The sequence below is a fragment of the Carcharhinus amblyrhynchos genome, chromosome 6, assembly GCF_965287045.1.
Source record: "Carcharhinus amblyrhynchos chromosome 6, sCarAmb.v2.hapA, whole genome shotgun sequence".
NCBI classification, from domain to species: Eukaryota; Metazoa; Chordata; class Chondrichthyes; order Carcharhiniformes; family Carcharhinidae; genus Carcharhinus; species Carcharhinus amblyrhynchos.
The window spans coordinates 120,479,139-120,502,964 of NC_137329.1; the positions used below are offsets into that span (position 1 = coordinate 120,479,139).

The window sequence follows — 23,826 nt, forward strand, 5'->3', positions numbered from 1 at the left end:
GATGTTTGCTTTGACATAACAGGAGGGAACCCATAAATGAGGAGTGCCCTCATACTATAGATGCTTCTGAATACAACAGCCTGGATTTTGCTCTCATAAGTGAAGTGGTTGGGCTTCATAGAAACCTACAGCAAGGAGATCTTCACATGCTGGCACAGGGAACTGAGGGCAGTATAAATATCTGACACTTTCTATGCCTTTTAACTTTGTCAAAGTGTCATCTAGACTCAAAAACTTTTCTCTCCTTACAGATACTGCCAGACTTGCTGAGATTTTCCAGCATTTTCTCTTTTGGTTTCAGACTCATGAATGTTTTGGACAATGCAAGGACAGAAGCCCCTCCAGTGCTACCATCCAGATCCCGATACTTACCTGATGCCTAAATTTCACTCATGTGTCCCTTATCATGGGCAAACTTGGATTTTCCTAATTTCAGGTGTGGCTATTCCAGGTTAGTTATTAAATGTCAAGACTTTTCACTAGCTCAGTCTGAACCCAATATCAAAGGATATCACACAGATGTAATCTACTTCCTATACTGACCCCTGCTGCTGACCAGAAAGGCACATGCACATTCAGAGCACAGTGACATATTTCCAGTCAGCAGCAATAGTGGATTCAAGAAGTTGCTTTAAAAATAGAAAACCACAGAACTGATGAAATTACCTCCTTACAGAAGGTTAAGATTGAAAAGTTCCAGACACTAAGTTGGAGGTAAAAGACTTTTTTTTTGCATTCAAAGACAGCAAGAAACTTGTTAACATCAGATGTTGCATTCATCGGAAATGTTGTTATAGCTGACTTTTATTGAAAGGCATCTTGATTTTGCAACTAAGGGACAGATTTTCTTCCTCTTGCTCTTATGAGTGTCTTTTGTTTCAAGGCAAGGGTGAAGGATGCTATAACTTGTATAAGTGCTTCTCTGGCATTACAGCACAAAAAGAACTTTTCCCAATCAAAGCTAAAGCTTGTGTGCACAATGGGCCTGTTATCAATATCAAATTCTAAAGCAATGAAAGACAACTTAACATAAACATTATAAAGGCTAATCATTCTGTAGCACTGATGACAAATCAAGATTCACAAAAGTTCATTTGTAAGTTTTTTTATTTTTATTAAGAACTTCCCTTTCCACACACTTGAGGCCAATGCAGGCCTGACCTGCCATCATCGGGTTAACCAACTTCTTGGCGACAGGAACATTATCAGAGAGCCAAAGGAAAAGTCTGAATAAAAAATTGTCAATTCAAAGTTAACTTTGTAATTATGTAACTTAATGATCCTGGGTTTCAGGGGAGGAAAAACCTGTAAACAGGATTGAACTGGGTATCAAAACTATGAAGAGGAAATAAATATATTTGTTTAACTGCCACATTTAATACACTATGCACATTCCTATCAAAATCTTGCCTTCAACCTGGGTTATCTGAAAGTGAATTTATGGTTAACCACAGCTCACCTTTATTTCTGCTTTATAAAAATTCCAAGTTCCTCAACTAATGAGCTTAGAACAAGTGCAAAGGCACTTCACTGGCATCAACTTGAAAACTGTTGCCAAAAGATTCACATTAATGAATACTGACATTCCCAAAAAAACTTGCCAGAAGTGACTGCAAAAAAAGTCACCGATTTTGGAATTATTTTCTACACAAAAATGAAACTTCCCCCCCACCCTTTAAAAAAAATTTTGTAAACTGCAAAAATTTCCCATAAGAGAATTTAGATCAATTATTAGAAGTTATTGATAGAGTCAACGTTTTCACCTTGGCAACAGGATTTCCATTTTAAAAAAAACTTTGCTAAGCAAACATTTGATAGCTTTTTCTGCTAGAATGTGCCTTTTGTGCCAGCAGATCCAGTGGGCACGATTACCTGGAAATCACACCAGCTGTCGACTGCTGCGTGGACTCCAGATCATGGACAGTCATCAGCAGGCTCCCAACCATTTTTCATGGTCCTGGACTGCAACAGTCTGCCTAGGGTAACAGCCATCTGTAGACAGGTTTCTTGTGCCTTTCAGGAGGTCCCACTGTTGTGAGATAAGAAGATGAGTAAGCATCGATATGCAAGGGTGCATACACATGAATAGTAGGTACACAACAATTAAAAAAGAGGCTACCCACTTTTTGCCCTATAGCAGAGATGACAGCAGACACAGTGGGATGGAGGAAATTGAAATGAAATATTTGCGTTAAAAGTAAAACTAAAACCTCACAAAAGATTTCAAAGCCAAGTCCAAACAAGGCTTACAGACAGCCATTTTAAAGACTGGAATCTTTTCTAATCCAATTTGAAAATTAAACTTGTTTTGGCAGTGATGTAATTTTCTAGGCTATTACCTGAATAATTTATATGGCGCAATCTTTCCAATTGTTTGCCTTGTTCTTGTGGGTCGAACCAAGTAAACAAACTTAAATTACGTTCGGACAAAGAGGGGGCGGCCCCCCAAAAGGAGGGGGAACAGCCCGAACGGAAACAAAAAGTACAAAGGAAACTTAAGACGAGTCAAATCGAAATGTGATTATCGGGGTCTACAAGGCACCTCAGCCCCTATCATCATACCTTACATGCAATGTAAAATATGCATGCCAAACATTTGCTGGCAGCTTCCAGATAAATTTGGAAAGGAAAAGCATTTGGGATTTTCAGCATAATTAGTAGCAAATAAATTTAACTTCATTGTCAGTTGATCAATCTTGAAAAGATTGTGGAATTCATCTTTTCACTCTCCAAACAAAATTCCTTCACTCAGGTCTTTGTGCGAAAAATCATCAAAAGCAGTCCCGAGTTTAATACAAAATTGACATGGGTAGCACTAAGTCAAAGTGACAATAGTGTGTGTTCAGTTGTGGATAGAATAGTGTGCCTACCAGCTTATTGTGCCAACCATTCTGGTGTAAAGCAAGATTGCAGGTAGTCTTTGCAACTCATGCACACAGATCCTTTCAAAAAAAGGAGGGTAGAAAAAGCCATTATAAACAAAAGATTTTAGTTAATCTTGTCAATGGAAGAGGTGCCTGAGCAATTTCTCACAAGTTGAAAGACTTCAAGTACATCCCCGCATCTATCAGAACAGCATGGATGAATGAAATAAAAAGGTCTTTTAAATTTCAAAGAGTATAAATAGCCATACTGCCTGATGGAAATCTAATAACATAGCAACATTTTATTTTGATGGATAAAGACAGAAACATCTAAATCTGACATCTTTATTTTACAAAATTAATTCAAAACCCTACACAATTGGCATTTAAAATTTTTGGTTCTGGTTTGGCAGAATTGAGAATTCCAACTGGAATTGTCTGTGATGCAATTCAAACAGAATGGGGTCTTTAACTAGCTCTCAGAATTCACCTTCTCTTCCAACCAGTTATATATAGGTTCGAAATTCCTCTTTAAGAATTTATCGGTTCTCTTTCCGCAGTAGTATATTGCTCAGATACACTTTGCGACTGTCCATGCTCACCATTCAACGATCCAGCATTAGTTTGCTCTCGGCTCCCACGCGAGTGTCCAAAGTGAGGCAGGTAGTTTATAATGTCATCACCCTCCTCTTGCCAGTAGCCGGGGAAGGTTATAGCTTGCTTGCGGAGCTCCTGGTACTTTTCATGCATTAGAAACTGAGTGGTGTTCCTCGGGGCTCTCATACCCGGCGCCCTCTTGCCATTAAGGTTAACAGGTCTAAGCAAGGCCCCAAGGTCAATGGGGTTGCGGGCTCTTCCCCTTCCATACCTGCGCCACCACCGCTGCCTCTTCTTCCTCCACTTTTGCTTGCCCGCAGAGCCATGCTCAGATCTACAGCGCTTGCACCTCTTCTGAAAGAATCGGGGCTTCTTCCAGCCTTTATTGGCAATATTACCTCCCATCACCTCCAAGATACCAGAAGGAGAGGGAGGAAGGACAATCCAAGACTACTCTGTAGTTTAAGCCTAGTCAAGTGAGAGATTCAAAAGCCCTTTTGGGGGGGGGGGGGAAGTCCAGTGCCACTCATACACAGACACACAATGCAAACTGAGGGGCTCTGCAGGTAGAAAGGGTTTTGAGAGAGGATGCAATGAGAAAGTTGCACAATGGTGGCGTTAAAACACACCAAACCAAGGCTTCCTTGACAACCAAGGATCGAGGCGGGGAGGAGCTCAGCAATCACCAAGATCCCAAAACTTGCGCACACACACCCCCGCAGGAGAAAAAGAAACCTTCCTTCCAGCACAGTTAATAAGAGCTGCCTTTTCAAAAAAAAATTATTTAAAGAACAGAGCCGCTTTTAAGGTAGCCCCCTTGGCAGTACCTGAAGCGCTGTCCTACCGCCTCCTCCGCCTCTCCCAGCGGACACTAACGGACAACGTTCTGGAAGCGTCTCTTATACAGCGGACCTGCGCGCGCAGCCTCACGTCGGACGGGAGACAACCAATCAGGTCCGCCCGCTGGCGGGGTGACGCCTCAAACAGCACAATAGTGCCCGGATGACGGTTGCCAGGGAGCTTTGATTTGATGTTTGTTTTGTCTCTACAGTTGGCCCGGGGTTGACGTTTATATGTTTAATAGATGTATATATATATATATCTCTGTGTGTGTGCAGATGCGAGGTTTTATTTTTGACAAACAAATTTTAAAGTCAGAAGGTGAGAAAGAAGTTAAAATTCGAGCACAATATAGAATCTGCTGGGGTACCAGTATGGGCAGATAGACCTGCGCAGGTACACGGGGTTGACAGGATGGGCAGGTATAACAAAATCTCCACACTGCATAAGGAGACCATTCAGCCCATCGAGTCCATACCAACTCTCCCAACAGAGCATCTTACCCAGACCCTATTCCCAGCCCTATCCCCATGATTCCACACATTCAGCCCGCTCATCCCCCTAACCTACACATCTTGGGTCACTGAAGGGCAATTTAGCATAGCCAATCCATTTAACTACATGGGGTTGACATCGGGTAGGAACATGGGGTCATCAGGATGGACAGTTACACAGGGCTGGCACAATGGGGTATCATCGGGCAGGTAAATAGGGTTGTCAGGATCGGTAGGTACATGGGGTTGTAATGCTGGACTAGTACATGGCGCTGTCATAATAATGGGCAGTTTGATGCAAATTATAACTAAGACATTTTACAGAAGTGTAGCTGACAATAAAGCTATAAAATGTCAAACTGAATATTTAGTTTGCATTTAGATACATAGATCACAAAAGCAAGAAGGCAATTTATACTTTCAATATAGAACAGGTCTAATTACCTCAAAACATACCTCAAATATTTCTCCAAAGTTACCTCAAACTAATTTCAAAATTTAGCTCAAAATCTACCCTCAAAGGTTAGCTAAAAGTTTACCTCAAAATTACCCCAAATTTCCCTCAGATTTACCTCAAACTTCAATCAAGTATCAAGGATTGAAATTCAATTTTCACTCACTTCATCTGAATTTGTGCACATCAATTGGTGGATTTTCCTAAACATGTCTTTCTTCCATTCATTCACACATTTAATCGTCAGATTTACTTAATCTAAACGGCAGTTGTTCCGTTGCTTTACAGATTTATTATTAATCTTCAAGTTATCTAAACTTGTGTGTAATATATCAACGTATGTTCTCTGGACTAATATGAGATTTGTCTGAAGTTGTGCTTCTCCTGTCCATCAACACATTTAATAATCCGGTCTAACTGTGTGTTTGAAATGGCGGTTACCTGATTTGATGTTAATATTTAATTTACCTAAATTTGTGCTTGTTCCACCGCTTAACACATTTAGCATTAATATTCATGTTATCTGTTCAGACAAATGAGGGGGCATCTCATGGAGACTTATAGAATTCTGTTGAGATTGGATAGGGTAGATGCAGGGAGGATATTCCCGATGGTGGATGGTGTCCAGAGCTGGGGGTCACGGTCTAGGGATTCAGCGTGGACCGTTTGGAGTGGAGATGGGGAGACATTTCTTTGCCCAGGGAGTGGTGAGCCTGTGGAATTCATGACCACAGGAATAGTTGATACCAAACCATTGAATGTATTCAAGAGGCAGCCAGATATAGCACTTGGAGTGAATGAGATCAAAGATTATGGGAAGAAGTAGGACTAGGTTATTGAGTTGGATGATCAACCATGATTGTGATGAATGACAGAGCAGGCTCAAAGGGCTGAATGGCCTCCTCCTGCTCCTATCTTTTATGTTTCTACGTAGTGACAATGAAGGTGTCAATAGGTTGTGCTTTTGACAACAGATTTGGTGGCAGTTTCTAACTCTGCCCTAATCTCTACCTGTGGGTTATAAACATGGAACTTTAAAATGTGTTGTCAACAGTGATGTGGAGTTGACTGGGGTATCAATAGTAATTATGATGTCAAAGTTATTGTTGGTCACCTGCATTGTCTATAGTCACTTAATTAAATTCTAAGTTGAAGTATCATGTCCAGTTTGGGTACCTCTTGCCATTGAATCATAAGGTTTTGGCTTCAAGTCCCACTCCAGGATTTGAGCACAAATATCAAGGCTGACACTCCAGTGCAGTACTATAGGAGCGCACGGAGGAACGCACAAGGAGTGTTGGAGAAGCTGTCTTTTGGCATTAAGCTAAGACCTAATGGCACTATCTTGAAGAAAGGGAATTATCTAGTCACTTGACTAGTCAATATTTACTCCTCAAACATCATCATACAAAACCGTTTCTGGTCATTATCACATTGCTGTTTGTGGGGTTTTGCTGTGTGCAAATCAGCTGCCATATTTTTTATATTATATCAATGTCTACACTTCAAATATACTTTTGGTCTAACGCATTTTGATGTGTTCAGTAGTTTCGAAAAAGGCAATATAAATGCAAGGCCTTTCTTCCCTCCTTCATTCTAACATCAGCGACTGACATTAAACGTGACGGAATCCCAAATCCAGAAGGGTAACTTGGTACATTGGTTCGTAGAGGTGTATGTGATTTGTTTTGGTATTATTCGAGGAATAATGTCCAACCTAGTGAGGAAACAGTCCAATCAGTGTGAACAATTAATAAAGAATATTAACTTAAAACTAAACAAAAACATGACAAGGAGGATTGTAATATTCTACGCATTCAATGTTAGGCAATGCACATAATTTAACAAGAAACTGTCTTTTGGTCCCCAAAACTACCTATATTTACCTGAACTCTTGAGACACCCCTTTTCCGAAACAACATCCAATATTAAGAACATAAGAACATAAGAAATAGGAGCAGAAGTAGGCCATCTAGCCCCTCGAGCCTGCCCCGCCATTCAATAAGATCATGGCTGATCTGTCGTGGCTCAGTTCCACATTCCCGCTCTCTCCCCATAACCCTTAATCCCCTTGCCTATCAAAAACCTATCAACCCACGTCTTAAAAATATTGAGCGAGGCAGCCTCCATCACTTCAACGGGCAGAGAATTCCAGAGATTCACCACCCTTTGAGTGAAGAAGTTCCTCCTCAACTCCGTTCTAAACCGCCTCCCCTTTATCCTGAGGCTGTGCCCTCTAGTCCTACTGTCCTTTCTGAGCGGGAAGAGCCTCTCCACCTCTATCCTATCCATCCCATTCAACATCTTATACGTCTCAATGAGATCTCCCCTCATTCTTCTAAACTCTAACGAGTACAAGCCTAGTTTATTCAGCCTCTCCTCATAGTTCAACCCCCTCAACTCCGGAATCAGCCTAGTAAACCTCCTCTGCACTCCCTCCAAGGCCAAAATATCCTTGCGTAATTGAGATTAGTGAGCATTAAGTAACTCTTATGATCTAAATCCAGCAAGTAATTTTCACATCCAGGTTAAGGTTTGGCTCACAGAATCCAAGTGTTTTTGAAAGTAAAAAGATAATTCATTTGCATCTCTAGGGGCATCCTAAAGCATGCCACATTGCCTTGGAGATGGACTAATGTGGTTAGTGGCTCTTCTGTTTAATTTATCTGGGTGCTTCTCACAGAAGACTGTTGAGGTTTTGTGTTGTGTAGATTAGAATTTGTGAGAGAAAGAGAGACTGGAAGATTTGCCTAGCTTGGTGCTTGCGGAAGTAATCGACAGTGACACTCACATGAAAACTAACAGCTTGGAGAAGCCTAAATTTCAGCTGAGAAGTCCATAGTCATAAGATTTTGAAGGAAAATTGGAGGATTGCTTAGCCAAAAGCTAATGGAAGTATACCCATGTAATTTCGTATCTTAGAATAGCTGGAACAAAGGAGAAATCAAAGTGAATTCCAGAAGGCTCTGATGTACCTTTGGATTGGTCCCAGGAAAAGCGAACAAGCCTCCAAGATTTTGTAAGGTAAGGGAGGGTAAAAGTAAAAAGTTGTCATTATAAACCATATAGTGTTCAGTTAAACATAGGAAATAGATGCAGGTGTAGGCTGTTTGGCCCTTTGTGCATGCACCACCATTCAATATGATCATAGCTGATCATGCACTTTTAGTATCCCAGTCTCACTTTCTCTCCACACCACTTGAACCCTTTTGCTACATGGGCCACGTCTAACTCCCTCTTGAACATATTTAATGAACTGACCCTGACAGCTTTCTGTGATAGAGAATTCCACAGATTCACAACTCTCAGTGAAGTTCTTCCTCATCTCAATCCTGAATGGCTTACCCCTTATTCTTGGACTGTGACCTCTAATTCTGCACTTCCCCTGCATTGTGAACATTCTTCCCGCAACAAACCTGTCCAGTTCCATCAGGATTTTATAGGTTTCTATGAGATTCCCTCTCATTCTTCTAAAATCCAGTGAGTACTAGCTGAGTCAATCCAGTCTCTCTTCATACGTCAGTCCTGCCATTTCAGGAATCATTCTGGTGAACCTTCGCTGGACTCCTTCAATAGCAAGAATGTCCTTCCTCAGACTAGGAGACCAAAACTGCACATACTACTCAAGGTGTGACCTCACCAAATCCCTGTATAACTGCAGCAAGACATCTTTATTCCTATACTCAAACCCTCTTGCTATGAAGACCAGAATGCCATTAGATTTCCTCACCGCCTGCTTTACCTGCATGCCAATCTTCCACAACTGTTCCACCATGACACCCAGGCAACACTGCACTTTCCCTTTTCCTAAACTGCCACCATTCAAATAATAATCTTCCTTCCTGTTTTTGCCATCAAAGTGGACAACCTCATATTTATCCACATTTTGTATTTGCCAAATATTTGCTCACTCAGCCAGCCTGTCCAAGTCACATTGCAGCTTCTTAGTATCCTTCTCACAGCACACACTGCCACCCAGCTTAGTGTCATCTGCAAATTTTGAGATATTGCATTTAATTCCTTTGTCTAAATCATTGATGTGTATTGTGAATAGCTGGAGTCCCAGCACTGAACCCTGCGGTACCCCGCTAGTCACTGCCTGCCACTCTGAAAAGGGCCCACCCATTCCCTCTCTCTGCTTCCTGCCTGCCAACCAGTTCTCTATCCTCATGAATGCACTGAATACTCCCAATACATGAGCTTTAATTTTGCTCACTAATCTCTTGTGTGAGACTCTGTCCAAAGCCTTTTTGAAAGTCCAAATATACATCCACTGGTTCACCCTTGTCCACCGTACTGGTCAACATCCTCAAAAAATTCCAGAAGATTTGCCAATCTTTGAAGCGTACATTCCAATTGAAACTCACATATCAGTATGATATCTCTTTTACTATCCACCTACCTTAGGTACTTGCATCCTGTATTATGAGAACAGCATTGAGGTGCTTGATAGCTTTTTATTCCAACCCATTTTTAGCCAATCGCATCTAGAAGCAACAGCTTTTGTTCTAGTTTCAATAAAATAACAATTAAATATATTTTTACAACTGCATACCCACGCCTTACACAACAGTCAAGACACAAACAAAAGCCTCTGAATGTGATCACATAATCATCAACCACAATAACAATTATGCATTTATTTTCAATGCATGTTAAAATGGCCTATTCAATAGTTCAATCTGAAAATATCGTGATAACAGTTGATAATTTAGCTTCTATAATTTCTGGAAACTGTTTAGGGTCACTCACCAGAACAACTGCAGTTTAGATCGGTCACCTGCAGGTGAGCTATTGAAATAAATTAGATCACTGCACGGTGGCGTAATTTTTCATCCTGGTGCTGCTTATGGGGAGTTCTTGATCTGAGAGCAGTAATCCGAAGTTCAGACACAATTTCCACAACTTTTCCATTACTACACTTTAAAAGATTGCAAGATCTGGTGCCTTTAGGTTTCCGATGCAGTGTTATGGGTGGCTGAGACTTGTTACTTATTGTATTTTTATATTATTCCAAAATGATTTAGGAGCTATAGATAAATATCCATGCATGATAATAGAGTGTCACATCACTCATTACTGCAGCCATTGTACCATAGCAACACATGGTAAGTTCTGGAGAAATACACTCAAAAGGCCTGAATTTTGTGTGCTCCTCAGACAGGTATGTTTCCCAAAGGGAGGGAAGGGGCTTTAAAAAGTTTGGGCATCCACCCCACCACCTTCCTACTCACCCCTCAGCGCACACTCCCATAAAATGATGGGTGGGCCAGCACCAAAATTGCAGCCCCCAGCCATACTTACATAAGTACTTAATGATCAATTCGGTTTATTATCAAACCAGTCGACCCTGATAATACTCTGCCCATGCCATATAATGGTTGGCATAGGCAGCCAGGTGGGGGCTATGATGGTTACAGGGTAGGAATGAAAGGGGGTTTACAATTTGGGGGCTGCTCTTGGAAATCATCCCATTTCTTCTTACTCAATTCCTCTCTTAAACCCACTTCTGTCCCTCTCCCTAACCTACTTAAACCCTCCTGCAACAAGACCTTGGACTTACTGGCTCCTCGTCTTCTTTTGCTGCAGTGCTGGCAGCAGCTACTGATGCCTCTGCTGGGACCAGTGGAACTGCCCTGCAATGCTTTATAGAAACACAGAAAATCGGAGCAGGTGTAGGCTGTTCGAGCCTGATCCACCCACCAGTCAACATGATCATCTTTGATCCTCTATCTCAATACCGTACTCCATGGCACCTTAAGAGAAATCTACTTCCTTCTTAAATATATTAAGTAATTTAATCGCCATGGTTTTCTATGGTAGAGAACTCCAGAGGTGCACTATCCTCCTGTATAAAGAAATTTCTCCTCACCTCAGTCCTAAAAGACCTGCCCATATCCTGAGACTGTGATCCCTTGTTCTAGACCCTCTTAACCAGAGGAAACATCATTGCTGTATCCAGTCTGTCCAGCCTGAGAGAATTCTATGGGAGCAATTCTCCCATTCCGCTGTGCTGCTTTTGTGGCTCAGCAGACTAAGAGACTCGAGCGGAGGCCGTTTCACAGGTGCCTCGCTGGGTGCCACCACAATTCTCCAAGCACTGGATTTCCAGCACCATCAGGTCCACGCCAGAAATCAGCGCGGAGTTGAATAACTTATGCAAATTAGAATTTAAATGCTATTTAAATGCCATTAGTGGGCCTGGGACTGAAGTGTGCAGGCCCTCTAGTTTCTCCCGACCCCCCACTGCTAGGAATATTTCACTCCAGTGGGGCTAGGATAGCTCCCCATTTGCAGGGAGCTGGTGGCCTGACCCCACTAGAGTGAAGTGGAGGGGGCCTCAGAGGTTCAGACAGTGGGGGGGGGGGGGGGGGTGCCCCCTGGACATTGCCACCTTGTCACTGCCCAAGGGGAAAAATGGCAATGCCCAGGGGACATCTTGGCACTAGCCACTGAGAATCTGCAGGTGGGAGCTATGATGGTTAAAGGGTGGGTAAGAAAGAGGGTTTGCACTTTGGTGGCTGCCCTTTGAAACCTTCCCATTCCTTCTTATCTGCTTTCTCTCTTAAACCCACCGGGCATTGAGCAGTGCCAAAGGGGTGAGGCCTAATGAGGAGCAGGGTGTTGGGGAGGGGGGGGGGGGGGGCGGGGGGGTTCCCACTGCCACTCTGCATTTGGGCTGTGACAGAGGGTGAGAGGTCAGCGATCAGGGCAGGCCAATGGGGTGCAGTTGGGGAGTTGGGGGGGAGGGGCTGTGGGGATGGGGTGAGTGGGTCTGGACTGCTGGTTCTGCGGGGGGTGGGGGGGAAATGTAGGGAAATCAAGGTGGGAGCAGACATTGAGGTGGGCTGGGGGGTGGTGGGATTGAGCCTAGCCCAGGCATGTTTTGGGGGGCAATGATCAAGACATGGGAGGGTTGCACAACTGTTGATGTGGGAGTCACAGGGCTGGCCAGCGATCGAGCTGGAAGCTGCTGTATCAATGGTACTGGCTACAAAAAAACTCCGCAACGAGTTTGAGTACTCAGATACACAAAATGTTGGCTGAATCAATGCCTAAGAGTTTTGAAACACAAACTCGTACACGTGATGCGTAGAGCCAGGGCATTCAGCTGCAGAATGCAGAAGCTTTGGAAAGAGAGGTCACATCGGTCATGCCTGCTGGAAAAAAAGCAAGCTACAAACAAAAATAAAAGAACAAATTAAAGCAGCATGTAAACAGAACAAAAGAAGAAGTGTTTATGCTGTGCAAAACGGTCGAGAGAAACAAACACACGCTGTCTGAGGATGAATCATCACTGAATATGCTCTCCATTGCTGGTTCTATGAATAGATACTGGGTCACCCCACTGCTGGATGGACAACCAGTAAAGATGGAAGTTGACACTGGGGCTGCAGTCTCACTGGTACCAGAGACTGTCTACAGGGAAATATTCAGACACGTTCCCTTGTAACCTTCAAGGTTATTGAAGACATACACTGGTGAAGTGGTTCCACTGAAGAACCGCATTGAAGTAGCTATGCAACTTAATGTACAGACAGCAGATTTGTCTTTACCGATAGTGAAGAGCAATTATCCAGCATTGATGGAAAAATGGTTAGAAAAGATTTGACAGAATTGGGCCAAAGTCAACCTAATGAGTAATGCAGAATCAGGCCGTACAAAATTCTAAACAAACACACTATTATGTTTGATGGAGAACTGGAAAGATATTTGATTTGATTTATTACTGTCACATGTATTAACATATAGTGAAAAGTTGTTTGTTGCACTACACAGACAAAACATACCATTCATAGAGAAGGAAACGAGAGAGGGCAAAATGTGTTTCAATCATAGCTAAGGTGTAGAGAAAGATCAACTTAATGCAGGGTAGGTCCATGCAAAAGTCTGACAGTAGCAATGAAGAAGCTGTTCTTAAATTGGTTAGTACATGACCTCAGACTTTGGTATCTTTTCCCGAAGGAAGGTGGAAGAAAAGAGAATGTCTGAGGTGCATGGTGTCCTTAATTATGCTGGCTGCTTTGCCGAGTGAGTGGGAAGTGTAGACAGAGTCAATGGATGGGAGGCTGGTTTGCGTGATGGATTGAGCTTCATTTTGTAGTTTCTTGCGGTCTTGGGCAGAGCAGGAGCCATACCAAGCTGTGGTACAACCAGAAAGAATGCTTTCTATGGTGCATCTGTAAAAGTTGGTGAGAGTTGTAGTCAAATTTCCTTAGTCTTCTGAGAAAGTAGAGGTGTTGGTGGGCTTCCTTAACTATAGTTTTGACATGGAGGGACCAGGACAAGTTGATGATGATCTGGACATCTAAAACCTTGAAGCTCTCGACCTTTTCTACTTCATCCCTCTTAACATAGGCAGGGCATGTTCTCCTTTATGCTTCCTGAAGTTAATAACAATCTCCTTTGTTTTGTTGTCATTGAGGGAGAGATTATCGTTGCCACAATAGTTCACCAGATTCTCTATCTCATTCCTGTACGCTGTCTCATCATTGTCTGAGATCTGACCCACTACAGTGATGTTGTCAGCAAACTTTAAAATTGAACTGGGGGTGAATTTGGCCACACAGTCATAGGCATACATGAGAACTTAAGAACTAGGAGCAGGAGTAGACCACCTGGCCCCTCGAGCCTGCTCTACCATTCAATAAGATTATGGCTGATTTTTTCTGGAATCAGCTCCATTTATCCGCCTGCTCACCATAACCTTAATTCCTTTACTGTTCAAAAATTTGTCCATCCTTGCCTTAAAAACATTCAATGAGGTAGCCTAAACTGCTTCACTGGGAATTCCACAGATTCACAATCCTTTGTATGCAGAAGTTCCTCCTCAACTCAGTCCGAAATCTGCCGCCCCTTATTTTGAGGCCATGTCCCCTAGTTCTTGTTTAACCTGCCAGTGGAAACATCTTCCCTGCTTCTATCTTATCTATTCCCTTCATAATCTTATATGCTTCTATAAGATCTCCCCTCATTCTTCTGAATTCCAATGGGTATAGCTCCTGTCTACTCAGTCTCTCCTCATAAGCCAACCCTCTCAACTCCAGAATCAACCTAGTGAATCTCCTCTGTACCCCCTTAAATGCCAATATATCCTTTCTCAAGTAAGGAGACCAAAACTGTACTGGCCTCACCAGCACCTTATACAGCTGCAACATAACCTCACTGTTTTTAAACTCCATCCCTCTAGCAATGAAGGACAAAATTCCATTTGCCTTCTTAATTACCTGCTGCACCTGCAAACCAACTCCTTGTAATTCTTGCACAAGGATGCCCAGGTCCCACTGCATAGCAGCATGCTGCAATTGTTTACCATTCAAATAATAGTCCATTTTGCTGTTATTCCTACCAAAATGGATGACCTCACATTTACCAACATTGTACTCCATCTGCCAGACTCTCACGCACTCACTTAGACTATCGAAATCCCTTTGCAGATTTTCAGCATCCTCTGCGCAATTTGCTCTGCCACTCATCTTAATGTCATCTGTGAATTATGACACACTACACGTGGTCCCCAACTCCAAATCATCCATGTAAATCGTGAACAATTGCGGTCCCAACACTGATCCCTGAGGCACACCACTAGTCACTAATCGCTAACCAGAAAAACCCCCATTTACCCCCACTCTTTGCTTTCTGTTAATTAACCAATCCCCTATCCATGCTAATACATTATCCGTAACACCGTGCACCTTTGTCTGATGTAACAGTCTTTGATGCGGCACTTTGTCAAACATCTTCTTAAAATCCAGATACACCACATCCACAGGTTCCTCATTGTCCACTCACATGTAATGTTCTCAAAGAATTCCATCAAATTAGTCAAACATGATCTTCCCTTCATGAACCCATGCTGCGTCTTACCAATGGGACAATTTATATCCAGATGTCTCGCTATTTCTTCCTTGATGATAGATTCAAGTACGTTCCCTACTACAGAAATTAAGCTAACCGGCCTATAGTTACCCACCTTTTGTCTACCTCCTTTTTTAAACAGTGGTGTCACATTTGCTGTTTTCCAATCTGCGGGAACCATCCCAGAATCCAGCGAATTTTGGTAAACTACCACTAGTGCATTTGCTATTCCTTCCGCCATCTCTTTTAGTACCCTGGCATGCATTCCATCAGGACCAGGAGACTTGTCAACCTTTAGCCCCATTAACTTGCCGAACACTATCTCTTTCATGATAAATGATAGTTTCTAGGTCCTCACTTGCCGTAGCCTTGCTGTCATCAATTTTTGGCATGTTATTTGTGTTTTCCACTGTATAGACCAACACAAAATACCTGTTCAATGCCTCAGCCACTTTCTCATTTCCAGTTATTACATCTCCTTTCTCATCCTCTAAAGGACCAATGTTTACTTTAGCCACTCTTTTTCATTTTATATATTTGTAGAAACATTTGCTATCTATTTTTATATTCTGAGCTAGGTTACTCTCATAATCCATCTTACTTTTTTTATAGCTTTTTTCTTGGCTTTCTGTTGACCTCTAAATATTTCCCAATCCTCTAGGTTCCCACTAATCTTTGCCACGCATCTTGTATGCATTTTCTTTCAATTTGACACCTTCTTTTATTTCCTTAGATATCCATGGCTGATCATCTCTTTTTCTACAGTTCTTCCTTATCACTGGTGTGTACTTTTGCTGAGCACTGTGAAAGATCGCTTTGAAAGTCCTCCACTGTTCCTCAATTGTCCCACCAAAAAGTTTTTGCCCCCAATCTATCTTAGCCATCATTCCTTTGTAGTCTCCTTTGTTTAAGCACAAGACACTAGTTTTGGATTTTATCTTCTCACGCTCCATCTGTATTTTAAATTCAACCATACCGTGATCACTTCTTCCAAGAGGATCCCTAACTGCAAGATCAGTAAATTATTCCTGTCTCGTTTCATTATACAGGACCAGATCGAGTACAGCTTGTTCCCTTGTTGTTCCATTACATATTGTTCAAGAAAGCTATTGAGGATACATTCTATGAACTTCTCCTCAAGGCTACCTTGACCGACCTGGTTTGACCAATTGATACGTAGATTAAAATCCACCACGATAATTGCTGTACCATTTTTACACGCACCAGTTATTTCTTTGTTTATTTCTCACCTCACCATGATGTCATTATTTGGTAGCCTGTACATTATGCCTATTACTGACCTTTTCTCCTTACTATTTCTAATTTCCACCCAAATGGATTCAATCCTTTTCTCCACAGAATCTGTATCATCTCTCACTACCGTCCTGATGTCATCCTTAAGTATCAGAGCTACACCACCTCTCTTACCTTCGTGTTAGTCCCTCCCAACAGTCTGATATCCCTGGATATTTAATTCCCAATTGTGACCACCCTGCAATCAGGTCTCTGTAATGGCCACCAAATCATACTCGTTTGCAATGATTTGTGCCGTCAACTCATTTACCTTGTTTTGAATGCTAAGAGCATTCAGATAAAGTGCCCTTATGCTAGTTTTTATACCTTCTTTTTGAATTCGAACACTTCAATTCATAACATCTCCTGAGTTCTTCCTTTTATCTGTTTTCCTGATTTTTCATGTAGTTGGAATTTTTTCCCGCAATCTGTCCTTGCTCCCTCCTTCTCGGACCCCTTACATAGGTTCCCAACCCCTGGCATATTAGTTTAAACTCTCCCCAACCTCTCTAGCAAACACTCCCTAGGATATCAGTTCCAGTCCTGCCCAGGTGTAACCCATCCAATTTGTACAGGTCCCACCTCCCCCAGAACTGGTCCCAATGCGCCAAGAGTCTGAAACCCTCCCCCGATACTATCTCTTCAGCCACATATTTATCCGATATATCCTATCATTTCTATCCTGACAAGCTTGTGGCACCATAGAACCCTACAGTGCAGAAAGAGGCCCTTTGGCCCATCGAGTCTACACTGAACACAATCCCACCCAGGCCCTACCCCCATATCCCTACATATTATACCCACTAATCTCTCTAACCAATGCGTCCCTAAGGGGCAATTTCTTAGCACGGCCAATCAACCCAACCCACACATCTTTAGAAGGAAACCGGAGTACCCGGACAAACTCCATACATACAGTGACCTGAGCCAGGAATCGAATCCAGGACCCTGGAGCTGTGAAGCAGCAGTGCTAACCACCAGTAGCAATCCTGAGATCACTACCTTTAAGGTCCGATTTCTTAAAATTCTTCCTATTCCCAGCTCCCTGTATTCTGCTTTTAGGACTCATCCCTTTTTTTAACCTATGTCATTTGTACCAATGTGTACTACGACCACTGGCTGTGCACCCTTCCCCTTCAGAATATCCTGCAGCTGCTCCGAGACATCCTTGACCCTATCACCAGGGAGCTAATATACCATTCTGGAGTCTCGTTTGCGGCCACAGAAATGCCTGTCTATTCCCCTTACAATTGAATCCGCTATAACTATTGCACTGGCACACTTTCTACCCCTCCCCTTTGAAGCATGGTGCAATAAGTTTGGCTGCTGCAGCTTTCCTGAGAGAGGTCATTCCCCTCAAGAGTATCCAAAGCCATATATCTGTTTTTTGACAGACAAGGGAATTAAGGGTTATGGGGAGAAAGCGGGAAAGTGGAACTGATCCACTTCAGATCAGCCATGATCTTATTGAATGGTGGGGCAGGCTCGAAGGGCTAGATGGCCTACTCCTGCTCCTATTTCTTATGTTTTGCAGGGAAATGGCCACAGGAGATTCCTGCACTACCTGCCTGTCACTCTTGCTCTGTCTGGTGGTCATCCATTCCCTTCCTGCCTGCGGAGTCTTTGTAACCGCCTCTCTATACGTGCTATCCACTGTTTAAAGGAGTATAGCAGGGGACTGAGAACACAGCCTTGTGGGGCACCGGTGTTGAGGATGATCGTGGAGGTGTTATTGCTTATCCTTACTGATTGTGATCTGAGAGTTAGGAAATTCAGTATCCAATCGCAGATGGAGGTGTTGAGACCCAGGCCACGTAGTTTGGAGATGAGCTTCATGGGAATAATGGTATTGAAGGCTGAGCTGTAGTCAGTAAATAGGAGTATGACATTGGTGTCTTTGTTATCTAGGTCTTCCAAGGCTGAGTGCAGGGCCAGGGAAATGGCATCTGCTGTGGACCTGTTGTGGTGGTAGGCAAATTGTAGTGGATCCAGGTACTCTAGGAGGCTGGAATTGATTTGTGCTATGACTAACCTTTTGAAGCACTCACTTCATGATGATGGGCGTCAGAGCCATTAAGGCATGACCATTGTCCTGGTTTTTCTTAGGTACTGGGATGATGGTCAACTTCTTGAAGCAGGTAGGGACTCAGATTGTTGTAAAAAGCGGTTGAAAATGTCTGTGCATACTTCTGCCAACTGATCCGTGCTGGATCTGAGTTGACAGTTAAACTGAAAATTAAAGAAGGAAGCCAAGCAAATTTGTTAGGCATGACTTCCATGCTGACTATCCCTATTTAAGCCATGCCCATCCAAGTGGATGTTAATTCTTGCCTTCAAAATTCTCTCCAATAGTTTCCCTAACACTGATGTGAGATTCACCTGTCTTTAGCTTCCTGGTTCATCTCCACTACCCTTCTCGGAAAGTGGAACCACATTAGCCATTGTCCAGTCCTCTGGCACTTTCCCTGTGGCCAGAGAGAAATTAAAAATTTGTGTCAGAGTGCCCACAATTTCCTGCCTATCCTCCCAATTCTCGGCCTGAGGATTTGTTCATTCTTAAGCCTGTCAGAATCTCAAATACCTCCACATTTCCTATTTCAAATTGTGGAAACGCCTCACGGTCCCTTTTCCTGAACTTTGTACATACCTTCTCCTTTTCCTGGTTGAAGACCGAAGAGAAGTATTTATTTTACACCTTTCCAGTATCCTGCAGCTTCTCACATGCATTGCCCCCTTGGTCTCTAATGGGCCCTATTCTCTAACTGGTTAACCAGTTCTCTCTTGCATTTCCTATATTCCTCTAGGGCTGCAGCTGAATTGCTCCCTTTGGACAAGGTAAAAGCCTTTCCCTTTCTCATCCAGTTCTGAATTGTCCCAGACATCCACTGTTCTCTGGTCTTATTGCTCCTACATTTGACCTGTACTCTCCCCAGCTTCTTTTTGAATGCCTCCTATTGTAGACTCTTCCACAAGGAGCTGCTCCCAGTCAACTTTGGCCAGATCCTGCCTTACTATAATAAAATCTGCCTTCCCCTAATCTAAAGCTGTCTTTTGCAGGGAATCTTTCTCCTTGTTTAGTTGCTATCTTTAAAATGCTCCCCCAATGCTACAATGAACAGTTCTCCTGCTTTGCTCCCCAGAAACGGAACCATTGCACCATCCCTTGTTGGGCCATCTACATACTGATACAAATAGCTTTCTTGGATACATTTCAAGAAATTTGCCCTCTCTTAACCCTTTACACTATGTTTTTCCCAATTTATGCTAGGAAAGTTGAAATTATTACTCTTGCACATCTCAGTGAACCGTCTATATATTTGCTCCTCTATTTCCCACTGACCCTTTGGGAGCCTATAATAATCCCAGTAATGTGGCTGCCCTCTTTATATTCCTAACTGCTACCACAAAGCCTTGTTTGAAGACCCTTCTAATATATCATCGCTTCTTATACTAGTAATTGACTCCTTAATTAATAGTACTACATCACCTCCCTTTTTATAACCTCCTCAGTCTCGCCAAGCAATCGTGTAACCCGGAATGTTGAGTTGCCCTTCCCTGAACTATTGGGGCGATGCTTCCATCCTGCTGCAGTGGGCCAGGAGAATCCTGCAGCGGGCAATGTGTGGGCTTTGCCCATGCGTTCCCGCTACAATAGCATCTCCAAAAGCCAAATTCCCAGCAGCTTCTGCTCCGCACCGGAAGTCAGCAGGGAGATGGGTAAGTACTTAAATCGTAATTTTAATTTAATTCAAATGCCATTAGCGTGACCAGGACTGAAGCCAACATCGAACCCCTCCCAGCTGCCTCTACCCCACCCCCTTCCCCTCCCTGGCCAGAGTATTTCACCCCAGTGGGGTTTAGAGAAGCTTCCCACTTTCAGGGAACTGGTGGCCCGATGCTGCTGATGTGAAGTGGGGAAGGGGGTGTGAAGGGGGATTGGCACTGTGGGGGGGGGGAGGGAAAACAGGACTGCGGGGTGGGGGGGGGGGTGCTGGAGCTCAAGACTGGGCCCGGGAATAGTTGGAGGCCAGCAATCAGGTCGTGGGTGGGGAGGGGAAGGGGGGTGGTGCGGAGGGCCGGCAATGCAGGGGTTATGGGGCTGGCCATCAATCAAGAGGCCATCAGTGCAGGCCATTGCACATGCGCTGATCTCAGCACTGACAGATTGGCACATGCACAGTGGCCAATCAGCGTGCTGATTTCAGCCTCTCTAGCGGGGATAGGCCCCTGAAATTTAAAGATATTCACGCTGGTGGCCTCTGCAGTGCACAGAGTGTAGGAAATTCTTCCCTGAATTCCCACTGAAAAAAAGTATGAATTATTCCAGTTTCCACACAAATTTGACACTTTGAATTCTTTTGGGAGAATTCTGGCCTATGTTTCTGTGATGGCCATACTTCCATGTGTCAATCCACACCTTTAACTCATTCGTCTGACCTATTATATTCCAAACATTAAAGACCATCCGACCTTGCCTTACTTTCTCGACACTCAACATATCTGAACTCACTCTGACTTGCCTCTTTTAGTGTAGCATGATGTGTCTCTATTTTACCATTACTCTGTGTCCTTCCTCCCAGACTAGTTTAAACTCCACTCAAAAATATTAGCAAACCTACCCGCAAGGATGTTGGCCCCAATGTGATTCAGGTATAGGCTGTCCCATTTGTACTAGGCTGATACTGGAGTTGAGGGGGTTGAGCTATGAGGAGAGGCTGGATAGTCTGGGCTTGTACTCGTTGGAGTTTAAAAGAATGAGGGGGGATCTTATAGAGACGTATAAGATGATGAAGGGGATGTATAGGGTAGAGGTAGAGAGATTCTTCCCGCTCAGAAAGGACAGCAGGACTAGAGGGCACAGCCTCAAGATTGGGGGGGGGGGCAGTTTAGAACGGAGTTGAGGAGGAACTTCTTCACTCAAAGGGTGGTGAATCTCTGGAATTCTCTGCCCGTTGAAGTGGTGGAGGCTACCTCGCTAAATATATTTAAGACACGGGTTGATAGGTTTTTGGTAGGCAAGGGGATTAAGGGTTATGGGGAGAAAGCGGGAAAGAGGAACTGAGCCACTTCAGATCAGCCATGATCTTATTGAATGGCGGGGCAGGCTTGAGGGGCTAGATGGCCTACTCCTGCTCCTATTTCTTATGTTCTTATGTACACGGAACATTTGCTAGCACATGGCACCAGAAGTAATCCAGTGATTACAACCATTGAGGTCCTGTTTTTTAATCTACTGCCTAGCTCCCTGAATTCTTGATGCAAGACCTCATTCCACACTTTGCCCACATTGTTGGTGCCAACATGTCGCACAACCTTTAACTCCACAGTCTCCCGTTTCAGGATCCATAACCCTAGCACCAAGGAGGCAACGTACCACCCTAGGATTACATCTTTGGTCCACGAAACACCTGTCTGCTCCCCGACTAAAGAATCCTCTGTCACTATTGCTTTTCCTTTCGTCTTCCTCCTCCCCATGTACAGTCAAGCCGCTTGTGGTGCCAGAAGCTTGGCTCTCACTGCACCCCTCTGAGCGCCCTCATCAGCTTCCAAAATGGAATATCGGTTAGTGAGCTGCACTCCAGGGGACTTTTGCACTACCTGCATATTCTTCCTGGATTATCTGGTGGTCACTCATTCTCTTCTTTCCTCTAGTCCCTTGAGCTGCAGTGTGACCACCTCTCTAAAGCGTGTTATTCATGTAACTCTCAGCCTCACAGATGTGCCACAGTGTCTGGAGCTGCTGGTCAAGCTCCAAAACTTGGAGCTCCAGCTTCTGCAACTGGGAACACTTCCTGCACAAGGTCACCTTGGACACTGGTAGCATCCAAGACTCCCCATATGACAAGCCATACATTCCGCTTGGCTGTCCTCACTTGACAGGTCTTAAATTTGCAATTAATGCCTTAGAGTATAACAAATCTAGCTGGAGATAATAAATAATATTTTCCCCAATAAATGATACATTTATTTTAACTTTAGCTATTTAAATACAATCTGTAACATCAGTTACTCACCAACCCATTAGCTTCACTGCTGTGAAGTCAGTTTTCAAATTTCTTTTCAATTTTTGAGTTGATTAACAATGATCATAATGAATGGCAGAGCAGGTTCAAAGGGCTGAATGGTCTACTCCTGTTCCTATTTTCCATGTTACCAGACAGAGCAGCATTGCCTCAGTTTTCTGGAAGATATTGGGGCAGGTGGGCATCTGCCACTAGACTGCAGTTATTTTGTGGCTTTCTAGCATTGTCAATAGATTTGAGGTTTTTATTAATAAGAGAAACTTAGATACAGTAAATCTGCACCTCTAGGTGCTTACTTCATGGCTGCTAAAAGATTCTCCCTGCAGGATGTCACCACCCTCTGGTGTGATCACTCACTCTAAGTTTTCATTGGTTCTTCAAATCAGGTGACCTCTTATGCTGTATTGTCTTAAAGAGACAGACATCACATTCACAACAATTACAAATATTAAAATTCCCTTTGACCCCAGAAGTCTTGTCAGGATCAGCAATGGAGATCTTTAACATTTACATTTTCACATATAATTCTTCCCCATGTACGCATCTACCTCAAAAAAAACTATTGGTCCAGTGCAGATTCGCCACTCTGACTCAAAGCAGTACATTCCAGAGATCAAGAAAGCATTTAAGTGAGACCTAAAAGGTTAAACAAAATGTTTGAAACTTTAATTTACATAAATAAATGAATGCACTTAACATCTGTAAGCCAAGTTCCACATTAATGATAGTTTTGTAAAAAAATGCAATTCAAAGAAATGATTGTCGCAAACAAATTTTACTTGGTTCAGCTTGCTTGTCCCTCCTCAATCAATCAGGACCAAAAGAAAAGTTAATCCCGGTGCGTCAACATCTAGTTATAAGTAACTTTTTAAATTCGTCCTGATGGGTTGCACACAAAGATTCAATTTTTTTTCATATTAAGAGGCTTCTAAAATAAAATATTAATGAGGCATTTATTCATGCTGCAAGTACAGTTAGGAACAATGGTTACAAGGCAGACTGGGTCCATTAAACTCTAACAATAAAATAAAAATGCTTCAAAGGAATAAAAAGGCAAGAGAAATTGTTCTGTTTATAAAGTCAGGCTTAAAACAAGGAATATGTTGAAAATACGCTGATGGAGCATATATATTACTTAACGAATAACAATAATGTACTAAACATATATTATTTGGGAGAATCAATACAGATTGGATTCCAAAGTAGCTTTTCTTTAAATTAAACATTTACAACTTTTTCTATCTCTTAATTTATTACCCAGCATTTCAGATAATTCTTTTAAATTGTGATCATTCTTTACTGAGATGTTTAAGTTGATTATTAGACTGTGAGTGTAGCATTTAAGCAAATCCTTTGAAAAAAACAGTATTTGCCATTGAAAATTCTAAGCATGATAATGAAAG

At 42.8% G+C, this 23,826-nt stretch overlaps 1 long non-coding RNA gene across 1 annotated transcript; it reads right to left on the reverse strand.

The window, feature by feature from the left end:
* Nucleotides 1-1,129: 1,129 nt before the first annotated feature.
* On the reverse strand, nt 1,130-22,662 carry LOC145344269 (uncharacterized). Its single transcript, XR_013886850.1, has 3 exons — nt 22,415-22,662; nt 9,652-9,757; nt 1,130-2,029 (listed from the first exon to the last, which is right to left on the reverse strand). It is a non-coding gene; the product is annotated as an uncharacterized LOC145344269 (long non-coding RNA).
* Between the last annotated feature and the right edge of the window lie 1,164 nt (nt 22,663-23,826).